Genomic DNA, 18,670 nt, shown 5'->3' on the forward strand with positions numbered 1-18,670 from the left:
TGACCCACAGGAGGAATCCTGTGGTCTCCTTCTGCTCCTGCAACAGAGACACACACAGAGATACATCCACACCTTTGTCAGGTGGGGGTTGACTTCACACAATGGTGTTAAGTCAGTCAGTCTTGTCAGCTTTTGTCAGTCAGTCAGTTCCCCATTTATTTTAAAATTCTCACTCATTCACTCAGTGATTCCTTCTTTTGCTAATTGTGGAAATTATCGTCGCATTCGTTTCCACGCTCAGCAAAACAACGTCATTTCAAAAAGAAAAATAATTTAGACTGGATTTCCTCGTTGAATCCTTTTGGACAGGAACTTGTTTCCTGATTGTCCCAAATAAGAGCCCATTTTAATTTTGGAGAAGCTCACTTTGCAACAGTTTTCTCGACGACGCTTCGATTCTAATCGTGCAGATCTGCTCAACAGAGATCATCAAACAAAACTTTCAGTGCACCATGAAAGTAACAAAATAAAAGAAAGAAAATAAAGGAAATCAAAGAAAAGAAAGGCCTTGTTTAAGTCATGACACGTGTTCTTCATGCCAGGGGGATAAATCGTAACAACCCAATTGGCAGGTTCAACTTTAATAATAAAAGACAAATCAATAGCCAGTTTAATCTCAAACATTCATCCAATCAGCCATACACACAACATACAGCTTAACCCTGTTGTCTTAGCACATAATAAGTTTCTTCTCGTGTAACTAAATGTGTGCCATGGTAAAACTTCTTCACACCCCAGAAACTCACAATCAGCTCACTCATTTAAGACCTCTCATCAGCATTCTGTTTTCTCCTCTATGATGCAACCATCTGTCCTCCTATAATATTCAGTCCACTAGTCTATGTATCACTTTCATCTCACTAGTGACTTGGACAAGATGACAAACAGAATCTCATGCTTAAGATGCTGTCTGGTCTCATGAGTATCATTGTATGTGTATATGCATGTAGGGTTAGTATGGTTAATGCATTTTCAGTATGTTTTTGTGTTCATCTCTCATCACACTTCCATTATTCTCATCACTGCTTAAAACAACACACATCTCTCTCTGTTTTTTTTCTTTAACTGTACTTTTCTCCAAAACAGAAAATAGCATTACAGCTGTTTCAGACTGAGAAACACCAAACACTCTTCGTGCTATCATTCATCCACACAACTATTTTATTTCTTTTTGTCCACTGGGCAGGTGACCTACAGAATCACGTCTGCCCCAGCTGGATACCTTTCACACACACCATGACGTCAGACACTCTCACACTCGCTGAATTGATCAGGAGAAAAACTTTCTTCATCTTCACACTCTGTTACAGAAACACCATATGTTGTTTTTTTTTTTTTTTGTGTTGTGTCAGGGATGGATATGTAGTTGTAACGTTTGTGTTCACTAACTTTCCTTTCTGTCTCCTCTCTTGCCTAGTCTGTAATGGACTCAATGCTGCTCCTAATATGCCTCTCCATATTCAGCCTTTAATCTCTCCTCCACTTCTGCCTCTGCTCTCTCACGCTCTTCTCTGACTCTACTTTCTGCTAACATTCTGTGCTTCTCTCCTCTTCTGAGCCTGCTCCAGCCACAACTTAGCAACTGCTAACTGCAATTCCTTCCTCTGCTTCGCTTTACCTGTTTTACCTGCTAAACTTACAGCTATTCTTTCTACCAGCATTTTACACTTAACTTCCACTAATGTCCCTTCAAATCCACATTTCTTACGCCAACAACCTATATACTGTGTGCTGCCTGGTAAAACTTTCTCCATAAATTTTACATCTCCTTCTAAGGCAGACTTACACATTTTATTCTCCATTACAAGACAACAATCAGCCACACTCACGCAGACCACGTCTGGCCCGCACACACACACAACATAGGCCTATCGCTTGCGTCTGCACGCACAGCTAGCGCTCTCTGTTGAAAACTCTCAAACGCCCCATATGGCGGAGAATTCAACCTTCGGACACTCTCCAACGCCCCAAATGGGGGAGATTCCGGACTCCGAACCTAGGTTCTCTCCACGCCCCAAATGGCGGAGAACTCTCTACGCCCCAAATGGCGGAGAAGCCTGCGTCTCTCTCACGCGGCTAGCGCGCTCCCGGACTCACGTTTAACGCACAGCCCGTAGCCGCTCTCTATTGTTTTGGGTCCACGTGCGCTCTCGTGATCAGCGCTCCCCCGGACTCAAACGTTTCACGCAGAATCACGGTAACGCGTTTCTTTCTAGGATCCCACATTCATTCACACGGTTATAGAGACGCTCTCTGATTGCTTACCGTTGTGTTGCGTTTCGTTCACAGGAGAGTCCTAGAATCCCGTCAGTCGCCGTCCACGAGGGGAGTTCAGACGCTATTCCACCGGCCTGGTCACGAATTTAACACTCCAGGGCTTTGTCAGGCGTCCTAACGGCCTGGTTGTCGACAGTCTGCAGCGTGTCCTCTCTCCCCTCAGTGTGCGGCGAAATTCTTGGAATCCGGCTCGAAGGACCAATTAATGTTGGGTCTAAACTCAGACCCCGCTGTATCCAGGACTTATTCCCATGAAAGAAAAACAAGGCAACGGTGTTCGATCGATTTCTTGCGCAGGGGAGGCCCTTCCATCTGTGACCAGCACGTCGAAATGACCACACTGGTGGCCCTCCTCTCGCTGCCTTTTATTGACAAACTTCAAACAATAGTTTACAAAACACCTCCCCCTGCAACCCCGTTTGGTTACGTGTGTGTGTGTATGTGTGTGTGTGTGTGTGTGTGTGTGTGTGTGTGTGTGTGTGTGTGTGTGTGTGTGTGTGTGTGTGTGTGTGACCTCCTGCTGACCAAAGGGTCGTAAACCCAGGAAGCTTACATCAAAAGAAACAGATCTTTCAGATAGGATGTATCTACAATAAAACCTCCCCCAGCACAGAGTGGCTGGAGGGGTGGTCAGGATCAAAGAGATGGCTTTGATCCTACTGCTTAAACTAAGACTATACAAATTTAAGAAACACAATGGCAACATTCAACAATTAGACTTAACAATGACAAAAGACCAAATGGTCAACCCAGAGTCAGCAAATGTGAAAAAATACTCTGCAATCACTAAGCAACCACCGATGATTCCGGTCACGAGGAGGTCGCCATCCTACTTTTACAACAGTGTGACTGAACCATTAGGGAAAGGGAAATGTATTTAGGTGACAGCAGTGGAGATCAGGGGTACAGGAACTACACGTAGGGCATCAGCAATCATATCAATCATCAGTCAAAGCCACTGAGGTCCCATTCTTATGTGTGATGTAAACATTAACTGAATGTCCTGAGCAGGATATGTGTGATTATAGGAAGTATAATTGTGATAAATGATTAGTAGAATTGATAATTACATCAGTAAGTAAAATGGTGAGCATAAGAAATAATATTGCTTTACATCTCAATCAGTAAATACTGAAAAAGTAAAGAACTTGATCCAATTTATAAAAAGTATCCCAATGTTTCTTGCTTTGGGCAGCTGAAACACACTGACCTTTGTACAGGAATATACTACCTGCCTTACCTATCCATAACCACCGTGGAATGTCTTGTTTTTGTGTGTGTGAGGGGGGGGCGGGGGGGGGGGGGTCCCATTTCAGGTAGGCCTGGCTAAGGCATGACTGGAAAAAGTCATAAACCCGAGATTTTTTTTCTGCATAATGCTCAGACTGAAAAGATCTTTGGACAAGTTTAAGTTAGCGGTGCGCTACGGATCTAGTAGCATGTGACTGGAGCCTTAAGGCCTAATACCTGTGACAGCTGTCTGCTTCAGTGAACTGGAGTTAGCTAAAGAAGAAAACCTGAATTGGTTATAATTGAGCATTCCAATGAATTAATGTTTAAATTTACAAAAGAGTTATTGTCTGCATGAGTCTCTATAGAATGTATAACTCTATTTGTGATTGATTCACAGAAGTAGACATGCCTGGTGAACAACAAAATTGTTTTAAAATTGTTTACAGGCAACAGAGATCACAGAGATCCGAATGACCTTATCAGTCCCCGCTTTGTAATATAGTCTTTTTCTGTAGCTTGCATGTGATGATGTGTGATCATCACACAGATAGCATACGTCCAAAAGAAAGTCACCAGAAAAAAAACTGACTTTGACCAAATCCGTTGTTAGCCTGTAAATATAATTATAGACTATGTTTGGGTTTATATCATATTGTAATGAATGAAACTATAGTAACTTCAGTTATCATCAGATGTTTATATTGTCTTTTTGGTTTTTGCAGAAGACCATGTACATCATGCTTAACTCTGGACTAGGCTGTGTGGCTGTTTTAACCTGATACCATGAGCACAGGTTCCTTAAACATCACACAAAGGTGAGGAAAGCACTGTGAACCAAAGTTACTTCCTTCTTTGCACAACCAGCCTCTGCTAAACTGATGACACCTGTGCATCCCCTAAGCTGGCGGGTGGGCACGTGCACAGATTAAAGTAGGATTTGATAGAGAGGGGAAACCCTAAGGTCACGTGTAGCGGTGCAGCATGGGAAAAAAGAATTACTCATAATCAGTGTTGGGCAAGTTACTTTGAAAAAGTAATTAATTATACATACTAGTTACTTCTTCAAAAAAATAACTGAGTTAGTAACTGAGTTACAAGATTCTAAAAGTAATTAGTTACTTGAAAAGTAACTATTGTGTGAAGTGTTTAACCCTCTGGGGTCCAGGTTATAATTGGCCATTTTTCACTACTTTTGATGTTTCCTCTACATTTAACCTTTAAAATCGATTTACTTTGCCTTGTTTGGTATCATCCTTTTCAGCACAACCTCACGTGCCTGAATTTGCAGTTATGTTTTCATTTTGACATACTGTATTAACACAATTCATCTAAAATCAGACAAAAAACATAAAATCCAAGTAGAAAAAGTTATTTCTGTAACAACCACAAACATGTTTATTGAATCATATTTCATATTTCATAACTTTCATAACTTTAAATGCAGTTAAATGCAATTGTCAATTTTAAAATCCAATGCACAAGTTTTGCAAACAACAAAGTTATTTACAGCCATTTACCTTTTTTAGAAATAACCATTTCAAACTATTTACAGAACAATCAGCTGTTCTGCATTCAGTAAGATGCCACACAAATTATTTGTGCCACTCCAAAAAAATAATTTCTGTCCACTATAAAGGAAACATCACAGCCTGATACCTGCAGGTCTGACAGCAGCAGGTGTATCACTCCTGTTTCTACCTGGAGACAGCAGTAGCCTCATTGTTCTGACACACAACACAAAACTATCCACAACACTACACACTAACAACACAAGACAACACATTAACTACACACTCCAAACACGCTAAACGTCACAAATCTCTCACATCTCAAAACTCGCTCTCTCTCTTTTTCTGCTGTCTTTCTTTCTCTGTCTCTCTCGCTGTCACGCCTAAAACTTCCACCTCTTCCTAAACAACCAAATGTCATGTTGGCTTATCATTTTTGATTGGTCGACATGGTGCATTTTTCCACCAACATGAAAGGGCTGTTTTTTGTTTGGTCATAAGCAGAGAGTGCTTGCTAGCGCTGTCATTAGACAGTAAACGTGACGAAAAACTGGTATATATCACATTGTTGCTTTGTCATCTTAAAGTGGTCATGTGATTGGCTTACCACTACTTTATTCTTTATTCTTCCTCAGCCAAACAGCAGCACTCATACGATTGTTTTGCCCCCTAGCTCCAGGTGTTGTGCCAAAAAGTGATTGCCATAAAGGGGGCGCGCAGCTGCTAAAAGTTGTAGCGCCCAGATTACTTACAGCAACTGATATAAGGTGCGGTAAGCTGAACACAGCTTCAACTGTCTGTTTGTTGAAAAATAGTAACGCGACCGCACCGCACTTTCTTGCTAGTGACGGTAACGGCCATTACTTGTAACGCCGTTATTCCCATCACTGCTCATAATAACTTGTTTTCTGAGCTCCAGAGAGTTAGCACTGTTGCCTCACAGCAAGAAGGTTCTGAGTTCAATTCCACCATCAGGCCGGGGTCTTTCTCTGTTTGTGCACTAATGTAAAATCATGTCTGCTGCCCTTGATGTAACGTTACAAGAAACAACAACCTCTTCTGCACTAATCCAACATAGTGCAGTAATGCAAACTTTAGCCTGCTCTAAACTACAACCTTTGAATGACAAAAAGTTAGTATATTTCAATTTGTTTAGCAAGAAAGTTTCACAATAAAACATAAACACACAAGGATCAAATGTCTGATTTAAATTTTGAATTTAAAACTTTAAAATGAATCAGAACATTATGTAAGCTTTAGATTTCCAGTTTATGAATGTCGCTCGTTGAGAAGCCTTACCTGCCACTAAAAGCCTGACTTCACTCATGCTTTCCCCTCTTCTGTAGCGCTATGTAGATCCTTAAGTAAAGCGACCTTGACTTTTACATCTGGAAATGTTACATGTGAACGCATCGCAGGAATGAGAAGAACAAGGATGTGTTAAGGCTGTAAGAATGCCATGGGGTGTACTTGTTTTCTTATTCTAAAAAATCAGTCAGACAACTACAGCTCATTCAGAACTCTGCTGCTCGAGTCCTCACTAAGACCAAAAAAGTGGACCACATCAGTCCAGCTCTGAGGTCCTTACACTGGCTGCCTGTCCGTCAGAGGATAGACTTTAAAGTTCTGATGCTGGCCTATAAAGCTCTGAATGGTTTAGGACCAAAATACATCAATGACCTCCTGACCCAGTATGAACCATCCAGATCCCTCAGGTCATCTGGATCCGGTCTTTTATCAGTTCCCAGAGTCAGAACCAGACACGGAGAAGCTGCATTCAGCTTTTATGCTCCTTATATCTGGAACAAACTCCCAGAAAGCCTCAGATCAGCTGAAACACTCAGTTTATTTAAATCCAGGTTGAAGACTCACCTGTTCTCAGCTGCATTTGAATAAAGCACCAAATCCACACTTTAAGCTTAAATTTCAAAACTTACATTTAACTACTGATTTTATCTACTGTTCTGATTTTATATACTGTTTTGTTTGTTTGTTTGTTTGTTTGTTAATTAGTTAGTTAGTTTATTTGCTTGTTTTAATCAATTTTAAATCATGCTTTTTATTTGTTCTTGTTTCTAATGTCTCTGTAAAGCACTTTGAATCACCTTGTTGTTGAATTGTGCTATACAAATAAACTTGCCTTGCCTTGCCTTGCCTTGCCTTATTACTAAGCAGTTAACCTTGTGTTGTAACTCTAAGCAATGCTATGCTTCAGCACATGAAAAAATTAAATCATGCAACAGTAATTTGTATTAACCAGCCTATCAGATTTAATTACTCATCAACCAAATGTGCTGGAGCACTATTCCAGATCATTCCAGCCCTCTCTAACCCTTGGCTATGAGGTATGGATTTTATTAACAAAACTAAGTTAAGTTACTCTTTGTTTCTCATTTTTGAAACTTATTTTTGCCATATTTAACCCTTTTTCCAAGCTGAACCTTCTGCACTATAAAATTTTATAGAATAACCTGTTTGGCTAACATCTGGTATCACCAGCAAATATTTTGACATGTAGGTGTCTTTATAATTCTCACTTTTTTTTTTACTTGTTTTTTTTTTTTAATGGAGCTTTGCTTCAAATCACAAGCATACTTTGTTTCTTCACTGTGATGCTTTTAATATCAGCAGTATATCATACACACTCACCGCACATTTGTTCGGTACACCCTGTTAATACAAGGTTGGACTTGAATTTAGAGCTTCTTTAGCTCTTCATGTCATAGATTCAGTAAGGTGTTGGAAACATTCCTTGCAGATTTTGTTGTCTGCACATGTGAATCTCTCATTTCACCACATCTCAAAGATGCTCTATTGAGCATCTGAGCTTTGTGACATGGCACCTCATCAGTAGATGGGCACATTATCATAATAAAGGGATGGACATAATCAGAAACTTTTCCCTACAGTATTTCATCACCAGCAGCAGCCAGACCCGTGGCTGCAACATAGGCTGGATCCATCCTCTCATGTTGTTTATGGCATGGTCTGGCCCTGTAATCTGAATGACTATCAGCCTTTAGTTGTCCAGTTTTAGCACGCCTGTGTGTCTTTCCTGTTCTTTGCCAGCAGCAGTGGCAGCCAGTGTGGTCTTCTGCTGTAGCCCATCTGCTTCACAGTTGAGTGTGCTGTGCATTAAGAGATACTCTTATGCTTAACGTGCTTGTAACAGGTTTATGGGGATACTGTTTCCATCCAATTAGATCAATGCAGTCTTACCATTCTCCTCTGACCTCTGACATCAGCAGAGCACTTTTGCCCAAAGAACTGCTGTCACTGGATACTCTCTCTTTTTCAGGCCATTCTCTGTAAACCCCAGAGATGGTTGTGCCTGAAAATCCCAGCAGATCAGCAGTTTCTCAGAAACAGACCAGTCCATCTAGCACAGATGCCATGTTCAGAATAACTTAAATCATCTTTTTATATCAGTAAATATCTGCATTAAGAAGCAGATAAACAGGTTGAAAACGATTTCAGTTGCTTGTTGTTTTCTATATTAAAAAAGAAAGTTAAAACCCACTACATACCACCAGAAGCAAATGGCTGCAGGGAGGTAAGGGTCTTGGTGATCAGCAGGGTGGAGATGTTAAATCATATGAAGGTTAATGTTAATCACAGTGTCATTGCTTTAATTGCAGCAATGTATAGAACAATGCAAGTTACGGCTTCCTTGAGCAACAGTGATTCAGTACTGCAAGACCTGTAATAAGCTGATGTTTGAGATTCAGCTTCTATAATGTTGTTTCAGTATATATCGGCCTGCTCTAGTTTACCTGCAGAAACTACTGTTTGTGGAGACTTTATCCCTGCAACCAAACTGAAAACTGGGGGGGGGGGGTCATTTGCACTGTGCAGCTTCTGTGGTCATTTGCACTGTGTTACCAACTTTCAACAAACATTTCAGTGAAAGATCCAGAAAAACATTTACTTTGCCAGTCTGTGCCTCATCACTTATTTTTATAAAGCTTTCCATTTGCCTTCAAGTTAAGTTCAGAGAGGAAGTTACCATAGTAACCTAGAGTCACCGAGCTTCCACACATTGCAATATTTGTTTCTGAAAGTTAAATTTGGCAGTGAAGTTAAGTTGCACTACAATGTGTGGACTTGTTTATCTGGCTAAAATAATCATAACTTTTATCACCAGATTTCTCCTGCAGAACGTTTAAGGATTAATAGAATCGAGTTGCATTCCCTTTTTCTGCCTTAATTTTTTATGGCACAGATTCACAAAGGCGCTGGAAACACTTTTCCAAAATTTCAGTCCATACTGACATGACAGCATCACACAGCTGCTGCAGATTTGTCAGCTGCACATGCATGATGCAAATCTCCCATTCCACCACATCCCAATGCTGCTCTAAGTGACATGTGCTCTATCCTGCTGGAAGTAGCCATGAGAAGACAAGTACACTGTAATCAAAGGGATAGACGTGATTGTTTTGTTTTCTGAATGTTTCGAGCATGCCACAAATTTTTGCTTAAACTTGTCTGATTAATTATAAAGGCAAGCTGCTTGACCTTCTCAGCCTCAGAACTGAAAATAACAAAAGAAAGGGAGGGTTACCTAAATTCATACATATCTCATGAGCATAATAAATGCTAAAAACAAATAAATCCTTAAGAAAAATGCATCACATTAAGCTATTTTTTGTTTTACCTATGTGGACAAATGGACAGAAAAGGCGATACGTATTACATATTACATACATGTTGGCTTGTGTTATTTTTAGTTTAGCACAATTTGTGTACAGGTGACGTCCCCACAAATCATCAGGCACTCCTACAATTCCTGCTGGACCCTTTTGTTTTGACTTCTTTACTTTCTGCAAAAATAGAAAGGAAACTATAGCTCATATGCAGATTTTAGACCACAACAATCACATAAAATAAAAGAGACATTTTTGTCACAGGGGTACAGGAAGGTGCACATCTGTCCACATGTGTGAGGAAGCGCCATCATTCCTATCTTTTTTCTTTTTTTTTCCCCGATCCCCTAAACAGAAACATGATAACTGCTATCACTGTGACATGCACATCACATGCGGCAATGTTAAAATGCCATCCGGGAGAAGGAGCTGAATTATGGCTTTAACAGCTTTCCATAAACAGCAGCTTCTTTAGTGCGTACACAAAGCCAGAAATCTAACAGAAATTGATTTTTATCTCAAATAACGTGCAGCTTATTCAGTGATCGTTGCAATCTTTCACTCATCTCCTCGCATATTTGGTTATTTCCACTCCACCATTTGTCAGCAATCTGCAATCTACTCGAGTTTATTAAAACTCAGTCGCTGGTGGTGTCTGTATTTAGACATCAAATGGTTGAGGAAGCATCCTTGATGCTTTGTTGTTAAGTTGCTGCTGTTTGGAGTAAATGACAAACATGTTTTATCACATTTTTATTATCTTTTCATCTTCATTTGTGCAGTGCTTTTATTGTATGCAATTGTTCTCTCTGCAAACTGTTTTAAAGCCTGTGCGTATTTCTATTTTAGCATCAGTGAAGTTTAATTTTCTGTTTGTTGATGGCTCTGTCCTTCATGAAATCCAGGAAATTATTATCGTTTGTGCAGAATGGACTTTTTTTTATTGCATCATTCATGTTGAAGTCCGGGTTTTTTTTTTGTCCTTTTGAATGTTCTTTGATAATTGAGTTACATGGTGCGTGATGATTGTTAAGCTTTTGGCTTTTGCCAAAATTACTGACTGTGTCCCTGATAACTGCATACCACGTGCAAAAAACACAGCTCACATATTCTGAACCCTCTACTCCATATGTTTGGTTTTCACTTGAGTTGTCTAATAATTGCAGGCTATCTAATAAAATAACTTTTTGAAAGGTTTTTCATTTTTCCAAATGCTCAGCTCAATCCAAAAGCATAAAGCTCCTCTGGGACGAAGTATTTGAAAATCTGCTTTTGCGCACAACTTTTGAATAAATCAATGCAATTCAATTCAGTTTTGTTTATATAGCACCAAATAACAACAACAACAGTCGCTTCAAGGCGCTTTATATTGTAAGGGAGACCCCACAATGATACATACAGAGAAAAACCCAATAATCATATGACCCCCTATGAGCAAGCACTTTGGCGACAGTGGGAAGGAAAAACTCCCTTTTAACAGGAAGAAACCTCCAGCAGAACCAGGCTCAGGGAGGGGCGGGGCCATCTGCCAACACTGGCATATAGTTACTCTTTCAGAAAATATTGTTTTTTTTAATACAAATACTAATAGAACTTTGGTTTTTAAAAAATATTTATAAAACACCATATAAACTAAATACAGCCAACCCACAACAAAGACACAGCACACCTGCAGTATGTGCTGCCCTGTTCTGCATACAGGATGACTGGGATAAAGAAAACCTGATAAAAAAAAAATAATGATGATAATAAAACGTGATGGGACTGTGTGTATGTGTGTGAGAGAGAGAGTGTGTGAACCAGAGAAAAGCAGAAGTGAATAAATATTAAAAAGGGATGTAGGTGAACTGGTCCTTTCAGAGATGTGCAAAACTGTGTTGACACAACAGCAGAGTGCAGGTAATAAACAGAGGGTGGTTTAATAACACAAAAATTCTTGCATGACTAAATTCAATTTTACTATATTTTCCATCTCCGCCTAAGCAAAATGTGTCCCTTTTTTCACATGTTCCAAAGAACACAACATAAATAAATGAGCCGTCTGGTAAGTGACTGAGTGTAGAAAAGCTGCAGGGACTTGAAATTGTATAAATAAGAATGGGAAAGCACTTTGCGACATGTCATGTTGCCTTGACAATGCCAAAGCATGTTTTAGTAGCCCATGATTATGGGATTGGATAAATGCATTTCTGAATCCATCATCACACCCTCAGAAGACACTCAGCTCTGGCAATGATAAGTGATAAGTGACCTACAGATAGAATTACAGGTTCAAGGAAAGAAAACAAAGCGTCTCAGTGGAACATGGATGCGTCTTTAAGTGACAGGATGGCATTCTTGCAAAATATGTTTCCTTGTTTTGTGTTTTGATGATGGCAATGGAGAGTGCACAGGTATATGTTGTTTGAGGATGGTTCACATCATTTTTAGCTTCACCAACCTCAAACACACATTTTAATCTAGAACAAAGAACCACGCACAGGTTTTGGTTCGGGTACCTTAACGACCCGCATGTTGTATATGGCTGTAAGAGTTTGCTAATCTGAGTAGGCATTTGACAATGCAGAGCTCTGTAAGTTATCACCAAGATGTTGAAAAAAGGGAACTCCTGAGCGGTGCTGGGCAAGTTACTTTGAAAAAGTAAATAGTTATAGTTACTAGTTACTTATTCAAAAAGTAACTGTGTAATGTTATGTGCATGTTGAGAATTTTAGCATCTCCTAGTGGTCCTAGTGGTGAGCCTGCGGGCAAGTGATTTTTTTCTGTGGTTTGGCTTGTATTCCTTCCTATTGGATGTTTAGGGTCACATGAGTGGGGTAATACAGGAAGCTGTTTCCTATTGGATGATTAGAGTCACTTCATTGAGCATATTTAGTTTTTGTATTTTTGTAGTTTCACAAGTTCTGGGAAAGCACTGTAAGATGTACATTGATGAAGACAAACAAGTAAACAGCCCTCAACTTTACTTTCACGTCTGACTCATCATTCAACGCTTTCAGTGCCTACGGCATATGTTTAGCTATCTGTCACTTCGTGTACCAGAACCACGCACGCAGTGGACAGAATAGTGAAAAAACAGCATCACACCTGGGATAACACAGCAAGTCTGGATAGCAGAGACTGCTACCACCCATTAATCTACCCGTGTCGTTTAGTTGTACCTTACATGCCAAATAGTCAATATGGACAATAAGCCAGATACAGAAGATCAACAGAAGACTAGATCTAAAGCACGCGCAAGAGCTGAAGCAGTGCGTGCTCGTTCCACCTTTGTCAAAAAAGAAACTGAACTCATGGTGGAAAAAGCCCAGTTTAGAGTAGAAGAGGCACGCATGGAGGCTGCTCTGGCCACACTGAAGCAAGAGAATGAAGTTGCAGCGGCTTTAGCTGAGGCAGAGGTTTTGGAATCAGCTGCAGCAGAACTCGGCTCTAAACAAGATCTCAGGGCAGTGGACATCATAGGAATTGCCCCTGACTCCACAGAAAAAAGAACAAATGATTATGTTGGGTGTCACTCCAGGATGCACTCTAGTCAGCTGTCGTTGCCCGGCCTTGAGTCCCACATCACTTCCAGTCGGCCACGCGATTTCTCTCATGCTCCACCACTCCAGGACAACAAACTGAATCCCATTCATACAGCTATTGATAGACTGAGCTCCACTCCAGCTCGTGTCGAGAGCCATACTACCTCTGAAGAAAATGGTATGAAAAATCCACCTGCCCAGAATTACCCTAGGATTTATCCATGTAGTGTCACCCCCCTGCAGGAACCTCAACCACACACACATCCTCTTAGAATGCAAGCAGCGCAGCCCTCTGCTCTGAACCATACCGGTATTAATGACTTTGCTGTCTACATGGCTCGCCGGGATGACAAAGTTTGATGATCGTCCAGAGAATTATTGGGGCTGGAAGTCTACCTTCATGAACATCATCGAGGGGCTGAAACTCACCTGCAATGAAGAGCTCGACCTTCTCACTAGATGGTTAGGTCCTCAATTATCTGAGCATGTCAGGAGAATCAGAGCTGTTCATGTCAATTACCCCGCTGCAGGGCTCAGGATGGCATGGATGCGACTTGAAGAGAACTATGGGTCTCCTGAAATAATTGAGAAAGCTCTGCTGGACAAACTTGAGAGATTTCCTAAGATCAGCAACAGGGACCCTCTCAACCTGAGAGAGCTTGGTGACTTGTTAAGGGAGTTGGAGTCAGCAAAGTTAGAAGGTTGTTTGCCTGGGCTCACCTATCTGGATACTAGGGGTGCAACGATACACAAAATTCACGGTTCGGTTCGGTTCGGTACTTTGGTGTCACGGTTCGATATTTTTTCGATACAAAAAAAATGTTCATGCCTTTTTAATTTGTCATTTATTTAAATTATAAATTTATATTTCAACTCAAAAGTACAGTTTTTAAATTTAATGGTACTGAAACAAAAAAGTAATAAAAAAAATAAATATATCTCAGGGCTCGCAAAATTTCAAAATCCCTGGTAGCCCTTCAGGCAGGGACTCTTCAGTTTTTGGTAGCCCAAAATAAATTTAAGTAGCCCGAATAAAAAAGAGAGCAATTTTTTGATTGATGTTTTGTTTCCTGTTTTGTTTCCTTTACAATATTATACATTAAAGTATAATATTGTAAAGGAAACAAAACATTAATCAAAAAAATGTTGAAAAACAAATTACAACATTGTATAAAAATTACAATCATCATCTCAAATACTTGGTTCTAATTGAACAGAAATTTCTATGAACTTGTAAGTACTGTGTAGGACATGAATCAGTCTGTGCCAGATCCTGAATTTGAAATTTCCACTGAAGTCACGGGTAAGAGGCAAGTGGAACCAAGATCTAGGCCATTTGCTTTTTGAAGTTTGCAAAGACTGCTAAATTTTGCCAGTGGTAGTTCACTCTTTGCAACATAGCACGCTGTTCTAAACAGATTTTTCAGGTTTATTTTTAGTATGTTATTTGCAATTGGTGTTTGTTCTGGGAAAGATATTGCAGACTGAGCAATAATGCATTTCTTGCATTTCTCATGGGTTCTAATGGGGGCTTTTCTTAAAATGACTGGTCCCAGTAACAAAGGCGCTTCCCTCAGAAATCAAGGGAAAACCAACAACACACCCGGCAGAACATTATGTTATTTACACGGGTGCACATAAGTGGTCCGCATTCGCTGTCAAAATAAAAGACGCGCACCAGATAAGAAGTTGCAACGCGCGTTTGCGTCCATATAAACAGCACTGTTTTTGTCCGCTGGATTGGGATTTTCACGGCACATTCTGCACCACCTATCTGTGCGTTCATCATTTGTTTGAAGCCAGCTCACCTCCTGCAACCACTTTTCTGAGAATACGTGCTTCTTTTGTGGTTCGGACTCCTTCTGACATTTCTTTGGAGGTGGAGGAACACCAAAGTAATTGCTTAAAGGAGCTTCTTCGACATCTTTAAGAGTTTTAAACAAATGTCTGTCCTCCTCCAGAAAATCTTATGTACGCAAACACGCGTTGCAACTTCTTATCTTGTGCGCGTTTTTTATTTTGACAGCGAATGCGCACCCGCGGACCACTTATGTGCACCCCTGGTTATATAGCTCGTCATAATGCAGCTGAAGAAATTCTTTTGTCCATGAAACCATAAAGCTGCACTTTCTTTTTGCCTTATAGTCTGATTTGTCATAACTTTTCCGTTTTGTGGTAAGCCTTTCTTTGGATGTCACTTCTTCACTCTGACCTGTCTTATTTGGCTCAGCAGAACTAAAATATATATGCTGCTGGTTTTACACACGCACTCACATAACGCTCAGCGATTCTCTGCGCGATCAACCTCTCACATGTTTAAGCTTGCTGCAGGAGATTTCACTTGTCATGTTTGCATAGTAAGCTAACGATTGATAAGACGATGTCAGAGGAATTGGTGCGCAAATTATCATCACTCACCAATCAGTGCTGTCGCTCTCTATACACAGTTCGCGCGATTGCAAAGTGAAAGCAAAAAACAAGCGCAAATTCAAACACGATTTCAATATGTCACATATTGCCAGTGGCTCACCGATGCCAATGACATAATTACCCAGCTACATTTCCGAAAGAATGCATAGAATTGACATATATTTCATATATTTCAATTTGCCATGTTGCAAGGAGAGCTTAACTTCTGTCTCGCTAGCTTGCCCTGCGCTCAGTGAATCTGCGTTCGACTACTCCGCCTAGGCTGCACTGTCGAGCGCAGATCCACTGAGCGCTCAACACAGACAGCATCGTCAGAAGGAAACTTGATAAAATAAATTAAAAATTTTGTATTGTTCGATACATATGCGTACTGAACCGAAAGCACTGTATCGAACGGTTCAATATCGATACGAGTATCGTTGCACCCCTACTGGATACCTCTCGTGGCATTAACCCAATAGTGGAGAAACTGCCGTATGGCCTTCAAGAAAAATAGATGACACAAGGCAGTGCGTTCAAGCTGCAAAACCAAGGCCAGTTTCCACCATTCTCATTCTTCACTGACTTTGTCTGCAAAGAAGCCCGCACTCGTAATGATCCAAGTTTTGCATTTAGCTCATTTGGGATGACAACAGTGAAACCAGAAAACTCACCTAAAAGGTACACACATTCAAGGAGCCAGGTCTCATCCAAAAAAACAGAGATTACATCAACATCTGCCATCAAGCCCACAGAGTCAGCTAGCAGTAAGTTGGATGTGGACAGACAGTGTACGATTCACAAAAACCCCACCCTCTCAAGCGGTGTAGGGGCTTCCGAGCTAAGACACTAGATGAACGCAAAACGTTTCTGCGAGATAGTAGAGTTTGTTTCAGATGCTGCTCCTCAACTGAACACGTTGCTAAAGACTGCAAAACAATCATTCACTGTAAAGAGTGTAACAGTGACAAGCACGTCACAGCGCTTTATCCAGGACCAGCTCCATGGGCTGTCAAAGACCCTAAGGATGAGCATGGCGGGGAGGAAAATGAAGCGGCTTCTCCAGGCATAATCTCCAAATGCACAGAAGTGTGTGGAATTGCCAATAACTCCCGCTCTTGCTCTAAAATCTGCCTCATAAAAGTGCATCCTAGAGGACAACCAGAAAGATCTTTAAAAGTCTATGCCATACTTGATGACCAGAGCAATAGGTCTCTTGCTCGGTCCAAATTCTTTGACCTGTTTGGCCTCAAGGGTACTGGTTCTCCCTACACGCTGCGCACATGTGCTGGAGTCACTGAGTTATCTGGCCGAAGAGGAGTTGGATTTGTGGCTTAGCCATTGGATGGACATCTCAGCATTCCTCTTCCCACACTTACTGAGTGTAGTCATATCCAAGATGATAGGTCGGAGATACCTACTCCTGATGTTGTCAACCACCACCCACACCTAAAGTCTATCACTCATCTCATCCCTGAACTTGATCCAAATGCACAAATTCTCGGTTCATTCGGTTGATGGATAATGAGATGTTCATAGATGATGCTAACAGTTGGGTAGCTCCCCTGCCCTTTCGCATGCCAAGACCACGGCTGCCTAACAACAGAGAAAAAGCTCTGACTCGTTTCACCAGTCTCTGCAAAACTCTAGAAAGGAAGCCTGAGATGAGGAGACATTTTCTGGCTTTCATGCAGAATATCTTTGAGCGAGATCATGCTGAACCAGCTTCAGCACTCAACGATGGAGATAACTGCTGGTACCTTCCCAGTTTTGGCGTCTATCATCCACGCAAGCCTGGCCAGATCCAAGTTGTGTTTGATTTAAGCGCTCCTTATCTTGGCATCTCTTTGAACGATGTGCTGTTGACAGGGCCAGACTTAAATAATAGTCTGCTGGGAGTACTAATGCGGTTTAGGCATGAACAGGTAGCCATCACAGCAGATATTGAGCAGATGTTTCACAGCTTTGTTGTCAGGGAAGACCAAAGAAAGGTGGTTCGCTAACTGACTTTACCGGGGATTAAATTTATTACGACGTTACTGTGTGGAAGTGATCGACTTGTATGCTTATGAAAGTGAGTGGTAGGTGTTAGTGGGACTTTACCCTTGATTAGTTTCCCCACTGGAAGAATGCGACGTGCTTGCCAGAACATTCCCAAATAATTGACCAGGTTTATTAACAAATCAATTTTCTCCACAGTTTTAGGGTGAGCTAGAATAGATATATGGTTTCAGTAATACGAATAAGAGCGCTACAGCATCATCCAGTGTTGGGTCTGCGTCACAGCAGGCCCGCTAGTTCAGACTTAATCCCATGAAGAAAGCAAGACAGAACAGCAATCGATGGGTTTTACTTGCTAGCAAAGGAAGGATCTCAGAGCAGCTCTTCCGCCCTCGATCTCAGACCACTGCGAAGAACCAACACCCCACTTCAGCCTAGTAGTAGCAGCATGTTCTCTATTTGGCCAAATGCCATCTCCAACATACACAAAGCCTAATTACACAATGGTTGCCTGAACCTATTCTTGTTAAATGATGAAAAAAAAGGCACGTTTCAGCAGTGGATGAAAATATGGGCTATTGATTCTAAAAACAGAAATCGCAAAAAGGTTCAACATTTACTAAAGCCACAATTCAATCATCTGAGAATCTTTACTCATTAAATTATAACAGTTAGATGAATTTATATGCAGTGATTTGCTGATCAATGATCAAAGGGGAGATTTATGCCACAAAGAAGATTGACATGAAAAGTAGGTGGCATTGGATCTCCTATAACCTGTTGAGCTAAGCTGTCTTTCCAGCTCCAAAGTTATTTGATTGCAAATGTATTTTGGAAATCTCGCCATACATTTTCAATGTCAGCAGTGCGAAAACCTGCACTGATCTGACCTAATTTCTTCCTCATCCTGATTCCTGACCTTGGAAGGGAGAGAAAAATATTTTTGTCTTGTTTTTGTTTGTCTTCTTGTTTTATTTAATTCCTTGTAGGATATGGATCCAACAAGTAAAGTATGCATATTATGCACACACACAAACACACATGCAGCTATTACCCATTACTTGTATTCTTG

Source organism: Astatotilapia calliptera, chromosome 5 (assembly GCF_964374335.1).
Source record: "Astatotilapia calliptera chromosome 5, fAstCal68.1, whole genome shotgun sequence".
NCBI lineage: Eukaryota > Metazoa > Chordata > Actinopteri > Cichliformes > Cichlidae > Astatotilapia > Astatotilapia calliptera.